Genomic DNA, 14,722 nt, shown 5'->3' with positions numbered 1-14,722 from the left:
TTAATGGTCATACCAGGGGGTGGAGCCAGGTGGTTGGCCACGCCCACCGAGGAGTCCAGAGTGCCTGAGGCAGGAGAGACAGTCAGTGAGTATCCAGTCAGTCAGTCAAGTAATGAGAGGAGTAGAGTGCGGCAGACCTGTGCCCAGGTCTGCAGCAGAAACTGACAGGTGCCAGGATCGTAGCCCTGGTACCTTGGCTAGGAGGCAGGTGGTGGCCTGGCCTGCAGGAGCCAGGAAGATGGCCAGGTGAAACCGTAAGGGACTGGGACAGGTTAGTGGCCTGCCGGTATCGAACCGGGGAGCCGACTGGAAACCGAAGCACTAGGGGGGTACTTAGACCCAGAACGAGGCCCAGAAACCACTGGACCACGTCAAATTTACTGATTGAGGTCTGGACTTTAGGTACATTCCCATCCCAAGTCCCGAAAGAAGGCAACAGCCCACCGAGGGGGATAGAAAGCCACCGCACAGACAGAGAGATCCCACGGGCCAGCGCCTGCAGGCAAACGGACTCCACCGACACATATACAGCCGGGGAGCAGACTCCTGTTGCTGAGGCATAGGCAGACTACACGAACATAACAAGGTGCAGGAGAAAGGCTAAGACCACCAACCCGGGTGCGGGGTACAAGACACAGCCGACTGCGGGCATCGACCACCATCAACTTTGTTTACAGAGACTTGCGTGTGTCTATAATCGTGAGTACAACAGTGCCATACGGCCGTGCACCGCCCTGCACCGCCCAACTACCACTATCCACAAACGGGTCCCGGGCCACCATCCCTGCCCATGGAGGGGTTAACATCTTGCTACGCGACCATCTCCCCCGGGTACCCCCGTAACTGCAGCGGTGGTGTCTACATCTTCACCACGTCCCGTGGGTGGCGTCACGAACTCAAAACACAGCTCCGGCCGTACACCTACCTAACCACCCCCATCGAGATCGCCAGCAACCCCTTACAGAGCGACATGACCCCCGGGTCCGGAGGCGCTCGAGCCACCCACCAAACGAGCGGCTCGGCTGCAGCTGAGCGCGGGGCGGTACAAGTGCATTTCAATAAATTAGAATATCATCAAAAACTTAATGTATTTCAGTTATTCAATACAAAAAGGAAATGCATATATAATATAGAGTCATTATACACAGAGTGATCTATTTCAAGTGTTTATTTCTGTTAACGTTGATGATTATGGTTACAGCCAATGAAAACGCAAAAGTCATTATTTAGGAAAATTAGAAAAAATACCACAAAACACCTGCAAAGGCTTACTAAGCGTTTAAAATGGCCCTTTAGTCTGGTTCAGTAGGCTACACAATCAAGGGGAAGACTGCTGACTTAACATGTTCAGAAGGCAGTTATTGACACACTCCATAAGGAGGGTAAGCCGCAGAAGGTCATTGCCAAAGAAGCTGGCTGTTCACAGAGTGCTGTATCCAAGCATATTAATGGAAGGTTGAATGGAAGGAAAAAGTGCGGTAGAAAAAGGTCCACAAGCAACTGGGATAACCGCAGCCTTGATAAAATTGTTAAAAAACAAGGAATGGACTACTGCTGGAGTCACTGCTTCAAGAGCCACCACATACAGACGTATCCAGGATAAGGGCTAAAACTGTCACATTCCTTGTGTCAAGCCACTCATGACCAATAGACAATGCCAAAGGTGTTTTACCTGGGCCAAGGATAAAAAGAACTGGACTGTTGCTCAGTGGTCTAAGTTGTTGTTTTCAGATTAAAGTAAATTTTGCACTTCATTTAGAAATCAAGGTCCTAGAGTCTGGAGGAAGAGTGGAGAGGCACACAATCCAAGGGGCTTGAGGTCTAGTCTGAAGTTTTCACAATCAGTGATAGTTTGGGGAGCCATGTCATCTGCTGGTGTAGGTCCATTGTGTTTTATCAAGACCAAAGTCAGCGCAGCCATCTACCAGGAAATTTTAGAACACTTCATGCTTCCCTCTACCGACCAGCTTTTTGGAGATGGGAATTTCCTTTTCCAGCAGGACTTAGCACCTGTCCACACTGCCAAAAGTACCAATACTTGGTTTAATATCCACAGTATCACTGTGCTTGATTGGCCAGCAAACTCGCATGACCTAAACCCCATAGAGAATCTATGAGGTATTGTCAAGAGGAAAGTGAGAGACACCAGACCCAACAATGCAGATAAGCTGAAGACTGCTATCAAAGCAACCTGGGCTTCCATAACACCTCAGCAGTGCCACCACAGGCTGATCGCCTCCATGCCATGCCACATTGATGCAGTAATTCATGCAAAAGGAGCCCCAACAAAGAATTGAGTGCATTTACTGTACAGACTTTTCAGTAAACCAAAATTTTGGTGTTTAACCCCTTAACGACCGCGGGCAGTAAAATTACGTCCTAAATGACATAATCTTACTGCCCGCGGTCCTCCGGCGGCAGCATGCCGCGATCGGCACACATCTCAGCTGATTTTCACAGCTGAGATGTGTGCCTGCTAGGCACGAGCAGAATCGTTATCTGCTCGTGCCGATTAACCCCTTATATGGCGCTGTCAATACATGACAGCGCCATTATAAGCGCGATTGCGGTAAGCATTTACTTACCACCCGAAACCGGAAGTCACGTGACGCGATCACGTGACTCCCGATAGTTGTCATGGTAGTACAGGGTCATGTGATGACTCCTGTACTACACATGACTTGGTTTCACTTTCGCTGTGCCCGGGGCACAGCAAAAGAGAAAGACAGCGTATCTGCTGTTTACAGCCTTGTGGCTGTGATCAGCAGATACTGCAGAGCGATCGGAATGCTGATCGCAATAGCCCCCTAGGGGGACTAGTAAAATAAAAAAAAAAAGTTAAAAAATAAGTTTTAAAAAATTAAAAAAAAACAAAAAAACCTAAAAGTTCAAATCACCCCCCATTCGCCCCATTGAAAATTAAAGGGTTAAAAAAATAAAAAATATACACACATTTGGTATCGCCGCGTTCAGAAACGCCCGATCTATCAAAATATAAAATCAATTAATCTGATCAGTAAACGGCGTAGCGGCAAAAAAATTCCAAACGCCAAAACGACGTTTTTTTGTCGCCACAACTTTTGCGCAAAATGCAATAAGAGGCGATCAAAACGTAGCATCTGCGCAAAAATGGTACCGTTAAAAACGTCAGCTCGAGACGCAAAAAATAAGCCGTCATTGAGCCTAAGATCCCGAAAAATGAGAACGCTACGGGTCACGGAATATGGCGTAAAACGTGCGCCACTTTTTTCGGACAAACTTCCGATTTTTTTTTAACCCCTTATATAAAAGTAAACCTATACATGTTTGGTGTCTACGAACTCGCACTGACCTGAGGCATCACACCCACACATCAGTTTTACCATATAGTGAACACAGTGAATAAAATATCTCAAAAACCATAGTGCTATCGCACTTTTTTTGCTATTTTTCAGCATTTGGAATTTTTTTGCCATTTTCTAGTACACAATATGGTAAAACTGATGGTTTCATTTAAAAGTACAGCTCGTTCCGCAAAAAATGAGCCCTCACATGACCATATTGACTGAAAAATAAAAAAGTTACGTCTCTCAGAAAAAGAATGGCGAAAAAAAAAAACGGAAAGCGAAAAATCGGCCGGTCGTGAAAGGGTTAAAATCATTTTTTCTGTTGGAATTTTATCATATTATAATTTTCTGAGATAAAGACTTTTGGGTTTTCATTGGCTGTAAGCCATAATCATCAACATTAACAGAAATAAACACTTGAAATAGATCCCTCTGTTAATAATGACTCTATATAGTCATATGCCTTTCCCTTTTTGTATTGAATTACTGAAATAAATTAACTTTTTGATGATTCTAATTTATTGAGATGCACTAGTATATTCTAACTGATATTTTATAATTCATTGTTAATTTTTTATAAATGTATGTGTTAAGCAGGGATAAATGAGCACTAAAAGGCTCAAGTGCTCTGTACTCAAATCGAGCAGGTTGGATACTCGGATGGGCTTGATTCAAGTAACGAGTAGTAATAAGTTTAATAGAATTCCAAGGATAATTCCAGCATTTTTCCAATAGACACACCTCATCCCACCAAGAGGGCTAAAAAGGCCCTAAAATCACTAAAATGGATGGAAACAGCACTCACATAGAATGGAAACAGCATGGAGAAGACAACAGGATGCATTCTCTGACTCTGAGGTTGCTGCTGGGAACAATGTCATCAGAGTATTAGCACACATTGCATTTTTAGAAGCGTTTTTGAGAGCAGATTTGTCCCAAAACTTGAAGGCAATCCTGATGACAGCAAAGTCAATTAAAATCTGGAAGTATCAAGTACATGTTGCTTATTTGTGATTTGAAGATTTGGTGTAGAACATAATCTGCAGTATGTCAAGTCTTTCAGCAGTTATGCAGCATTCTTTTCACCCGTTGACTTCAAGAAGTTGCTTAAAGACACAGGTGAAAAACACATCCAAATGCACATCAAAAAGGAGCCAAAAACGAAATGTGTGCACACAGCCTTACACCTAAAAGAAATGTTATTTTCAAGACTACATATTTTCGTTTCTGTTATAATACCATGAAGTTTTCAGGCATATATTACATACGTAATTTAAAAATGCGCAAGGCGTGTGGTAAGGGACGGGGAAGTGGACTTGCTGCTGATGGTGCTTGCAGAGTCCGAGGCCATGGGCCAGGTGAAACTATGCCTGATGCAGGTGCACTGAAAACACACTCATCAACAAAACTTAGCTTCTGACCAACTTTACAGGGTGGCGCAGGATACCACTCTTGAAGCCACAACAATGTGAACAGGTGGTGGGCTGGATGGCAGATAATGCTTCCAGTCTGTTTACCAGTTCCACCCTGTGTTTCACACATTCCAGTCTCACTAGCTAAGAGTTTGGACCTTATAATCCTCACCTCAACCCTCTTTCCACCCACTATGCAAGTTTCAAAAAAGACATGTGGAGATCATGTGTAGTGATGTTGTGAAGCCCCACAGGTGTAGTGTCGGTGCATTACCTTCAGGGACTCCACTCGGCTGGATCTGTCACAGGTAGGAGATCTTCTTCTTGTCGTGACGCCACTCTCAGTATTGCGGTCAGTGGGGGACCGCCACTGCAGGTTGAGGGACGCCTGGGGCTGATGGTGAGTGCAGTTAGTTGGAATAGCCTCCTGAGAGTGAGGCAAGCCCCAGGGCCCTGTGTAGGTGTGTAGAACCACAAGGCGCAGAATAACTCCACACAAGCAGGATGTCTTTCAGGGTTTTTACTCACAGTTGATGGCAGGGTGAGTAACCCGGGCGTAGCTGGGATGAACCAAGTGGGAACCAGGTGTCCTTCAGGCTGACTTGTGAGGGTGACTACTAACTCGCCTTCCTTAGCCCTTGGTGGTTTGGGGTAACCCCGACTTTGAGTCCCTATGGGGGTCACCCAGGGAAGATGCTGCAGCCTCTCTCCCCTTCGTTTGCCGTTTGCTTGTCGCCTGGACCAGGCCACTCCAGCTGCTTGCCTCCTGTGACCTATGGGCCCTAACTGTGGCTACGTGGCTGCGGCTTTTGTGGTGTTGTGGCGTGGGCTTTGAGAGCCCCACACCGGCAGGTTTAGCAAAAGAAAGCTGGATCTATCTCCGCTTCGGGATCTGCCGCCCGTTTGGGCCTGGTACTCTCTAGCAGTCTCCTTACTTCCCACTCCGTTGCTCTCTCTCTAGCTGAAGATGGATTTCGGGTAGCACTCCTAGTTGACCGTTCTCCCCCGTCAGTAGCCACTGCGCGGGCGCTGTTAGACAGCAACAGCCCCACAGGTCTGCTCCTCACTGAGCCCTATGGAGTTCTGCTCTAACTGACTCACTGCCCCTCCTCTCCTGTTCTTGCCTACGCCACCTAGCAACCAGATTCTCTTACCACACCCCTTGAGAGGAGATGGAGGCTTTTGGCCCCCTCCACTATTCCAGTGAAGGTCAAGGCTTTTCCCCCTCCTGGGATCCCCAGGGGTCCTCTCATGGGTACATGTGTGAGAGCTGATTACTATGCGCCTGTGTACCACACCCCTGTCAGCCTTCTGGATTACCTGTGTTGTACTGTCCCCAGCATGGGTGCAGTACTCAGTGGTGCCTGACCAGGTCAGGGGCGCCACATTCCCCCTTAGTTATCACCAGCACGTCCTCGGGCTGCAAGACAACATTTTAAAATGCATAAAACATTAAAACATGTAAAACATTTTTAAAAGCACCAGGTACCATACATCACCACCCTCCACCCACAAGTCCGTTAACCCACCCAAAACCCTTTCACGTTGGCCGCGACTTCAGCCACTTCTGGCAGGATGTAGAGGTGGCTTTCATGGTCTGGTGGTCTTCAGGGTATACCTGGCCTGGTGGATCCGCGCCTTCAGCCTCTTCTGGCAGGATGTAGAGGCGGCCTCCACAGTTGGTGCTGACCAGGTACCCTCTTTGTGGTGGAGAGCCAGGCCCCATAAACAGGCATGCTCTCTGGTCGCAGGTAAGCCAAGGCCCTATATACGGACGGGCTCCTCCTGGTTGCAGACGAGCCAAGCCCCTAAACAGGCTGACTCTGGTGGTGGTGGTGCCCTCTGGTGTAACTATTTACACTGCGAGAGTTTGTGGCTATAGCCAGTTCATAGCCTTAAGGTTTATGGTTTTCTCACAATAGTTTTTGTGGGCACATGCTTAAACGTAAACGTTGCAAAACAAACTTTTCAAAACTTTAACTTTCTAACTGCTGAACTTCTTACTTTACTTTTCTCTACTCCTCCATACCAGGGCTTGGGCCTGTAGGGCTGCGGCACCTGTTGCTTTCTTGGCCTCTTTCTTCATCTGTTGTTGTCTCATCTGCAGGTTCCTTGTCTCTGCTTTCTCTATCTTCATCTGTTTCCTTTCCTGTATCTGTTTCTCTTTCCTGTAGCATGGGGTGGCTGTAAGGTTTGCTGGTACATGGTGCTACGTCAAGCGCGTACAGTCCTCTTTCGCCTTGATGCATGGTAAACTGTACGGAGTCTCCCATCTTTAAGTTTCTGCCAGGGTGTCCTCTAGGCAGATGAGCGCTCACATCTCTTCTATTGACGAAGATACCTTCTTTGATACCAGGTGCAACAATGAACCCGTATCCTGACTTTAGGCTGAAGTCCTCCACTACTCCTCTGCAAAGGGGTCCTCTGGCCTGGGCTTTGGCTCTTCTCAGGAACCTTTTCTCCTGTAGGTCTCTGGCTGTGACTTCTCTCTGCTCTGGAGACTGTGGTGCAGGGGACAGCGTTGTTCTGTTGCGACGCCTGGTCTTGCGGGCTGGGTTCTGCTGGGCTGTTACCTCAATGCCTGCAGGGCCCCAGGTGAGGTTTCTGGGCTGGTCTTCATCAGCAGACGGTGTCAAGTCCTCCTCATCCCAACGAGCATAGGGTAACATCTCCGGCTCTGAGTATTGCTCCACTGCCGGTGGCTCCGGAGTCAGCTCCTCAGCTTCCTGGCCTCCTCTCCCCCTTAGTTCTTCTTGGCACTCCTTTGGTGGCAGTGCTGGGGATGGGCTTTCTTCAGCAGGCCCAGGCGGGGGACTCTTTGGCGTGGTTGCTGCAGGGGTTGCCGGAACCCTCTTGGGGGTGTGCGGAGGGAGCAGATACCGATCCACCATCTCTTGTGGGAACTGGGCCTCTAGGTCAGCCTTCAGCTTCCAGTATTCAGGGTCCTCTCCTATCAGGGACTTCCTAGCAGGGACCTCTTTGGACTGGGGAGCGGTGTCTGCTCTGGCCTTGCAGGCCGGGGTAAATGGTGATGCAATCTCTTTGCGGGCCGCGCCCTGTATGGCGGCGGCCTGGTCTTGGCGGGCCGCGCCCTGTTTGGCGGCGGCCTGGTCTTGGCGGGCCGCGCCCGGCATGGCGGCGGCCTGGTCTTGGCGGGCCGCGCCCTGTTTGGTGGCGGCCTGGTCTTGGCGGGCCGCGCCCTGTATGGCGGCGGCCTGGTCTTGGCGGGCCGCGCCCTGTATGGCGGCGGCCTGGATCGGCGTCGCAGCTGCGATGGGATCTGTGCAGGCTGGGCTGGGCGTCGCTGCAGGGACCGGGTCTTGGTGGGCCGAGCAGGGCATCGCTGCGGCGGCCGAGGCTTGGCGGGCCGAGCAGGGCATCGCTGCGGCGGCCGGGGCTTGGCGGGCCGAGCAGGGCATCGCTGCGGCGGCCGGGGCTTGGCGGGCCGAGCAGGGCATCGCTGCGGCGGCCGGGGCTTGGCGGGCCGAGCAGGGCATCGCTGCGGCGGCCTGGGCTTGGCGGGCCGCACCTGGCGTGGCTGCGGCCTGGCTCAGCGTCGCCGCGCCGGGCGCCTCTTCAGGGACCGCGAGCGTGGCAGCAGGGGTCGGGGCATCTGGGCCGGCAGGGGTAATACTGGACTCACCCATCGGTGGCAGCATCGGGGTCTGAGTCGTCGCCGTCCGGTCTGGCACTCGTCGTGCGGTTCCCCTCTCATAGGCCTGAACCGCGGCAGCCATCTCCAGAAGTTCCATGCGTTCTTCTCTGATCTGCTCCACGACCCGGGTCTCCAGTCGGTCGCAGAACTGGGCCAGCTCCCGATACCACCAGGCAGCGGAGCCCGGTTCTGGATTTCTGCGGTCAGACGCCATTTCTTCTGCGCCCTCTTCTGCACGACTCTCCAGCTGTGGACTCGCCGTTGCCTCTAGTAGCAAGCTGTTCAGTTTCTGCTCTGCCTCTTTCAGCAGCTCCTCTCCCAGCAGCAGGCTTGTGGCTCCCTTTCTGTCCCGACGTCTCTGGACGCTTCCACTCTCATAGCTGGCAAGGTCAGAACTCTGCAGGGGATCTCTGGGTAGCCACACCTCTTCGTGGGCGGTAACTTCTTCCAGCGCGGGCTGCTGTTGTTTTTCAGCGCGCTTTTCATGGTGGCAATATGGCGGCGCTTCCAATTTTCCAAGCGGACCGCCCAGGCACATGGTCACCTGTCTGAACAGGTCTAGTCCTTATCCTGTTCGTGACGCCAGATGTGAAGCCCCACAGGTGTAGTGTCGGTGCATTACCTTCAGGGACTCCACTCGGCTGGATCTGTCACAGGTAGGAGATCTTCTTCTTGTCGTGACGCCACTCTCAGTATTGCGGTCAGTGGGGGACCGCCACTGCAGGTTGAGGGACGCCTGGGGCTGATGGTGAGTGCAGTTAGTTGGAATAGCCTCCTGAGAGTGAGGCAAGCCCCAGGGCCCTGTGTAGGTGTGTAGAACCACAAGGCGCAGAATAACTCCACACAAGCAGGATGTCTTTCAGGGTTTTTACTCACAGTTGATGGCAGGGTGAGTAACCCGGGCGTAGCTGGGATGAACCAAGTGGGAACCAGGTGTCCTTCAGGCTGACTTGTGAGGGTGACTACTAACTCGCCTTCCTTAGCCCTTGGTGGTTTGGGGTAACCCCGACTTTGAGTCCCTATGGGGGTCACCCAGGGAAGATGCTGCAGCCTCTCTCCCCTTCGTTTGCCGTTTGCTTGTCGCCTGGACCAGGCCACTCCAGCTGCTTGCCTCCTGTGACCTATGGGCCCTAACTGTGGCTACGTGGCTGCGGCTTTTGTGGTGTTGTGGCATGGGCTTTGAGAGCCCCACACCGGCAGGTTTAGCAAAAGAAAGCTGGATCTATCTCCGCTTCGGGATCTGCCGCCCGTTTGGGCCTGGTACTCTCTAGCAGTCTCCTTACTTCCCACTCCGTTGCTCTCTCTCTAGCTGAAGATGGATTTCGGGTAGCACTCCTAGTTGACCGTTCTCCCCCGTCAGTAGCCACTGCGCGGGCGCTGTTAGACAGCAACAGCCCCACAGGTCTGCTCCTCACTGAGCCCTATGGAGTTCTGCTCTAACTGACTCACTGCCCCTCCTCTCCTGTTCTTGCCTACGCCACCTAGCAACCAGATTCTCTTACCACACCCCTTGAGAGGAGATGGAGGCTTTTGGCCCCCTCCACTATTCCAGTGAAGGTCAAGGCTTTTCCCCCTCCTGGGATCCCCAGGGGTCCTCTCATGGGTACATGTGTGAGAGCTGATTACTATGCGCCTGTGTACCACACCCCTGTCAGCCTTCTGGATTACCTGTGTTGTACTGTCCCCAGCATGGGTGCAGTACTCAGTGGTGCCTGACCAGGTCAGGGGCGCCACATTGTCAAAATATTTTAGAAGCCAAAGTCAGAAGAGCATGACAGTGGTTAATGGCAATTAGTGTCTTAAGAGGTAGATGATGATGAGACATTATTGCGAATAAGTGATGTTGTTAAGTCAACAAGTCAGGTGAACCAAAGTGCAGAAGTGGAAGATGGGGTGGTGGACGATGAAGTCACTGACCCAATCTTGGAAGGTGCCATAAATAGCGGGTACAGCAGCACAGAGGGGGAAGGATCTTCAGCAATGCCACAATCTGCTACATTCGGATCATCCTGCTTCTGACCCTCAGCGGAGATCACCTGCAGACTGCTGATGCTGCATATCCAGATGTAGGTTCAGCGTATCACTTCAAACCCCTCCAAGACTACCTGTACATCCACGGGATAGGAAAGTCATCTGGTGGATGGCCGTGGTACAGGTACTGGCAGCTGGGCATGACCCACAAGTACAGGTGGCATTACCCCACGTGCACTTTATCGCAGCCTCGGTTGTCCAAAGTCTCTTGGACCACGGGATACTATTATTCTGATGTCAGGGAGCACGTGCTGATATCTTGATCTTCTGATCATTTGTGGTTTTAAAACAAAGTACTGTATAGACTATACTTCAATTGGTTTAAGTCAGTATTCACTGATGGGGGCTCCTATCTCTCGGACTGTTTGACCCTCTGAATCATAAATATTTTGTATAGAATCTCTTTGGCATTATAGTGGCCCTATACTAGTCCAAACAATCTGATTTGATTAGTGGATAGTGACCACCGGCCGTGGTCGCATTCACATGTGTGCATATTAAAGCAGTGGACAACTATTTTCACATTTTTACGAGAAACATTGCCTGAACAGAAGTGACAACTATTTTTCCAGGATAACCTTATATGTGGCTTGATTAATACATCCTTCGCACAGTTTAATCTGACCAATTTCTAGAGTACGGTAATCTTCTCTGATGAGTCTAATTTTCAGCTTTGCCCAAAACCAGGTTGTCTAATGGTTAGATGGAGACCTGGAGAGGCATACAAGCCACAGTGTCCTGCACCCACTGTGAAATTTGGTGGAGGATCGGTGATGATCTGGGGATACTTTGGCAAGGCTGGAATTGGGCAGATTAAACTTTGTGAAGGACGTATGAATCAAGACACATACAAGGTTATCCTGGAAAAACAGTTGCTTCCTTCTGCTCAGGCAATGTTCCACAACTCTGAGGACTGTTTTTTCAAGTAGGACAATGCGTCGTGCCACACAGCTAGGTCAATCAGTGTGTTCATGAAGGACCACCATATCAAAACCCTTTCATGGCCAGCCCAATCTTCATACCTGAACCTCATTGAAAACCTCTGGAATGTAATCAAGAGGAAGATGGATAGTCATAAGCCATCAAACAAAGAAGAACTGCTAATATTTTTGTACCAGGAGTGGCATAAGGTCACCCAAAAGCAGTGTGAAAGACTGTTGGAAAGCATGCCAAGACGCATGAAAGCTGTGATTAAAAATCATTGTTATTCCACAAAATATTGATTTCTGAACTCTTCCTAGTTAAATCATTATTAGTATTGTTGTTTCTAAATGATTATGAACTTGTTTTCTTTGCAATGTGTGAGATCTGAAAGCAATGCATTTTTTTGTTATTTTGACCATTTCTCATTTTCAGTAAATAAATACAAAATGTATTTCTTGGAAATTCGGAGACATGTTGTTAGTAGTTTATAGAATAAAAAAACAATTTATATTTTACTCAAAAATATACCTATAAAAAGAAAAATCTGAAAAACTGACAATTTTGCAGTGGTCTTCTAATTTTAGCCAGAGCTGTATGTGTAGAAACAAAAATATTGCTCCTAATTATTCCCATAAGTGTTCTCATTTAGTAAATTTCCCGTTCGTGGACCCCCACATTCCCCACAAGCACAGCACTTTTCCCATATAGTATGATTCCTCAACAGATTCTCCGAACAGTATGAAGTCAACTCACAGTCCCTACGTAGTAGAATGCCTCCGCAGTATTTTCCCCCACATACAGTATAGTATGATGACCCATAATAACCCCACACATAGTATGATGCCCTCTACGTTTCCACTCACACAGAGTATTATGCCCCATAGTACATTGTTCCCACACAGTATGATGTCAATACAGTCCCTCCCACACAGTATGATACTGTAAAGAAATGGAGGATGGCTGGCATCCCCTGAAGAGATCTGATGTTATAATTTAAAGGGGTATTCTCAAGTTGTGTCTTGTAAAGCGTATTGCCCTGCAGTCTCCTTACAGTCTCCTTGCTTCTTGTTTGCCTCATCCCCCTTGATTGACAGTTTTGTTTTGTAACTTCATATGGCTAGTACACATGTGTTTGTTCTGTTTAGTGTTTATTTACTTATAGTGATAGTGATAACAGGCCATTTCAACAAGCACACTGCTCAGAAAAAAGTACAGCTGTGATTAGGATAACTCATGTGAAAACTGCTGATGCTGTGGACTAAAATTTATAGGACTGATCAGATTCCTGTCAGGAGCTTAGAGATGGGGGTGGGGTAGAAATCAGTGCACTGTAGAGAGGTGGTTGGATCTTAGAAAGGTAACTCTTTACCTGGAATGTAACTACTGTGCATACTTGGCCAAGCACCAGTGGTCAAGGCTCATGGGAAAAAGTTGTACACTATGTAAAATAAAAGCAAGTCAATTGCAAACTGTTACGGGGGACTGGCAGATTAGGATAAGGTGGTATATATCCCAATTGCCAGTCGGATCCCTCCTTGCTCCAGATGACAAAGGAGCTGCTGGCAACCCAAAGGTTAGGCGGAGAATACAGAGCTGGGTGGCTCTGAAATAACACAGGAGACCTGGGAACCAGTCACGTGTGTAGTCACACGTCAGACCAGACAACAACCCAGCTAGCATTTTGGTGCACCTGGCGCTAACACCGACAACGTGTGCAAAGAACATGTCAGGCTGGGTGGTGACTAGGTAGCGTTGACCAGAAGACCGCCGCGAAAAGCGCCCTGTCAGCCACGTGTGTACGACACGTCAGGCCAGGTGGTCACACTGGTAGTGTTGACTGGGAAGCCGTTACGAAGAGAACAGGTAGTGCAGCAGCCGCAGCCCAGTTGACTCCACTTGGCTGCACTAGCAGGTAGGAGGTGGAAGCCCAGCATACTCAGTAGGCACAACACAGGACTTAGACACGGCAAGATGTCCAAGTACCTGTGCAAGGAGGATTTTCGCATTAAGTGTCGGAGCATGCTCAGTAGCCTGAACCAAGGACTTAGCCTCAGAAATGGCACTATCAGGCTGAGCATGCTCACTAGGCAAAACACTAGACTTTAGGGGGCTTTTCACGCTGCGGCATCGCTAATGCAAAGTCGTTGGGGTCACGGAATTTGTGACGCACATCCGGCCGCATTAGCGATGCCGTTGCGTGTGACACCTATGAGCGATTTTGCATCATCGCAAAAACGTGCAAAATCGCTCATCGGTGACATGGGGGTCCCTTCTCAAATATCGTTACTGCAGCAGTAACTAAGTTGTTCCTCGTTCCTGTGGCAGCACACATTGCTCCGTGTGACGCCGCAGGAACGAGGAAGCTCTCCTTACCTGCCTACCACCCGCAATGAGAAGGAAGGAGGTGAGCAGGATGTTACGTCCCGCTCATCTCCGCCCCTCCGCTTCTATTGGGCGGTGGTTCAGTGACGCTGCTTTGACGCTGAACGAACCGCCCCCTTAAAAAGGAGACGGTTTGCCGGTCACAGCGACTGCGCCGTGCAGGTAAGTATGTGTGACAGGTCTGGGCGATGTTGTGCGTCACGGGCAGCGACTTGCCCGTGTTGCACAACAGATGGGGGCGGGTACCCACGCTAGCGATATCGGTACCGCTATCGCAGCGTGTAAAGCGGCCTTTAGGCTCTGGATGGGGTAAATCGACACATGCATACGCACTAGCCGCCTCGCCACACTTAACTTTGGAGGAAGAAGCAGCCAGCTGAATGACCCGAGGCATGGCCAAAAACGGCGGCTGGCACGTGGGCGCACCTGGAACCGCAGCAGGCTGCTTGCGGCAGTGGCTACGCCGATTCGTAACACAACCTTGCTTATTTCTTGAGCCTGTCTAACTAACTAATACAGTTTAATAAGATGATAATATTACTTTAATGCTTTGTTTGTTACATGTAGTTTCATGAGTTACTGTTATTGCATAATTTACTGTTATGAAAATAAATACATTGATACAAAGTATTGATAATTCATGTGTAATGCTAATGTTTATTGTAATTCCTTTTATATGAGTGTGGGAGGAGACTTGGGAGATATTAGTATATACAGTAGCTTACATTTATGAGCTTTATGTTTGAAAGAAGTGAATTGCTTTAGAAATTGTTACTGTTAAAGGGAACTTCTAAGTGCGATGATACTGTTAACCAGCAGATATAGGGATAATCTGCAGGTAATAGCATTATGAAGGTGTCCGGTCTTATGACTTGAAAACAGGATATTCTTATTGTCCAACTCTAGTGTGACTGGGCTAAGAACAAAAAAAGAAGGGTGGATCTCATAGCATATATACATAATAATTAGTGTTTTACTGGTAAGAAAAAAAT

Source organism: Anomaloglossus baeobatrachus, chromosome 1 (assembly GCF_048569485.1).
Source record: "Anomaloglossus baeobatrachus isolate aAnoBae1 chromosome 1, aAnoBae1.hap1, whole genome shotgun sequence".
Classification (NCBI taxonomy): domain Eukaryota; kingdom Metazoa; phylum Chordata; class Amphibia; order Anura; family Aromobatidae; genus Anomaloglossus; species Anomaloglossus baeobatrachus.
Note: the sequence above shows the minus strand (reverse complement) of the source record.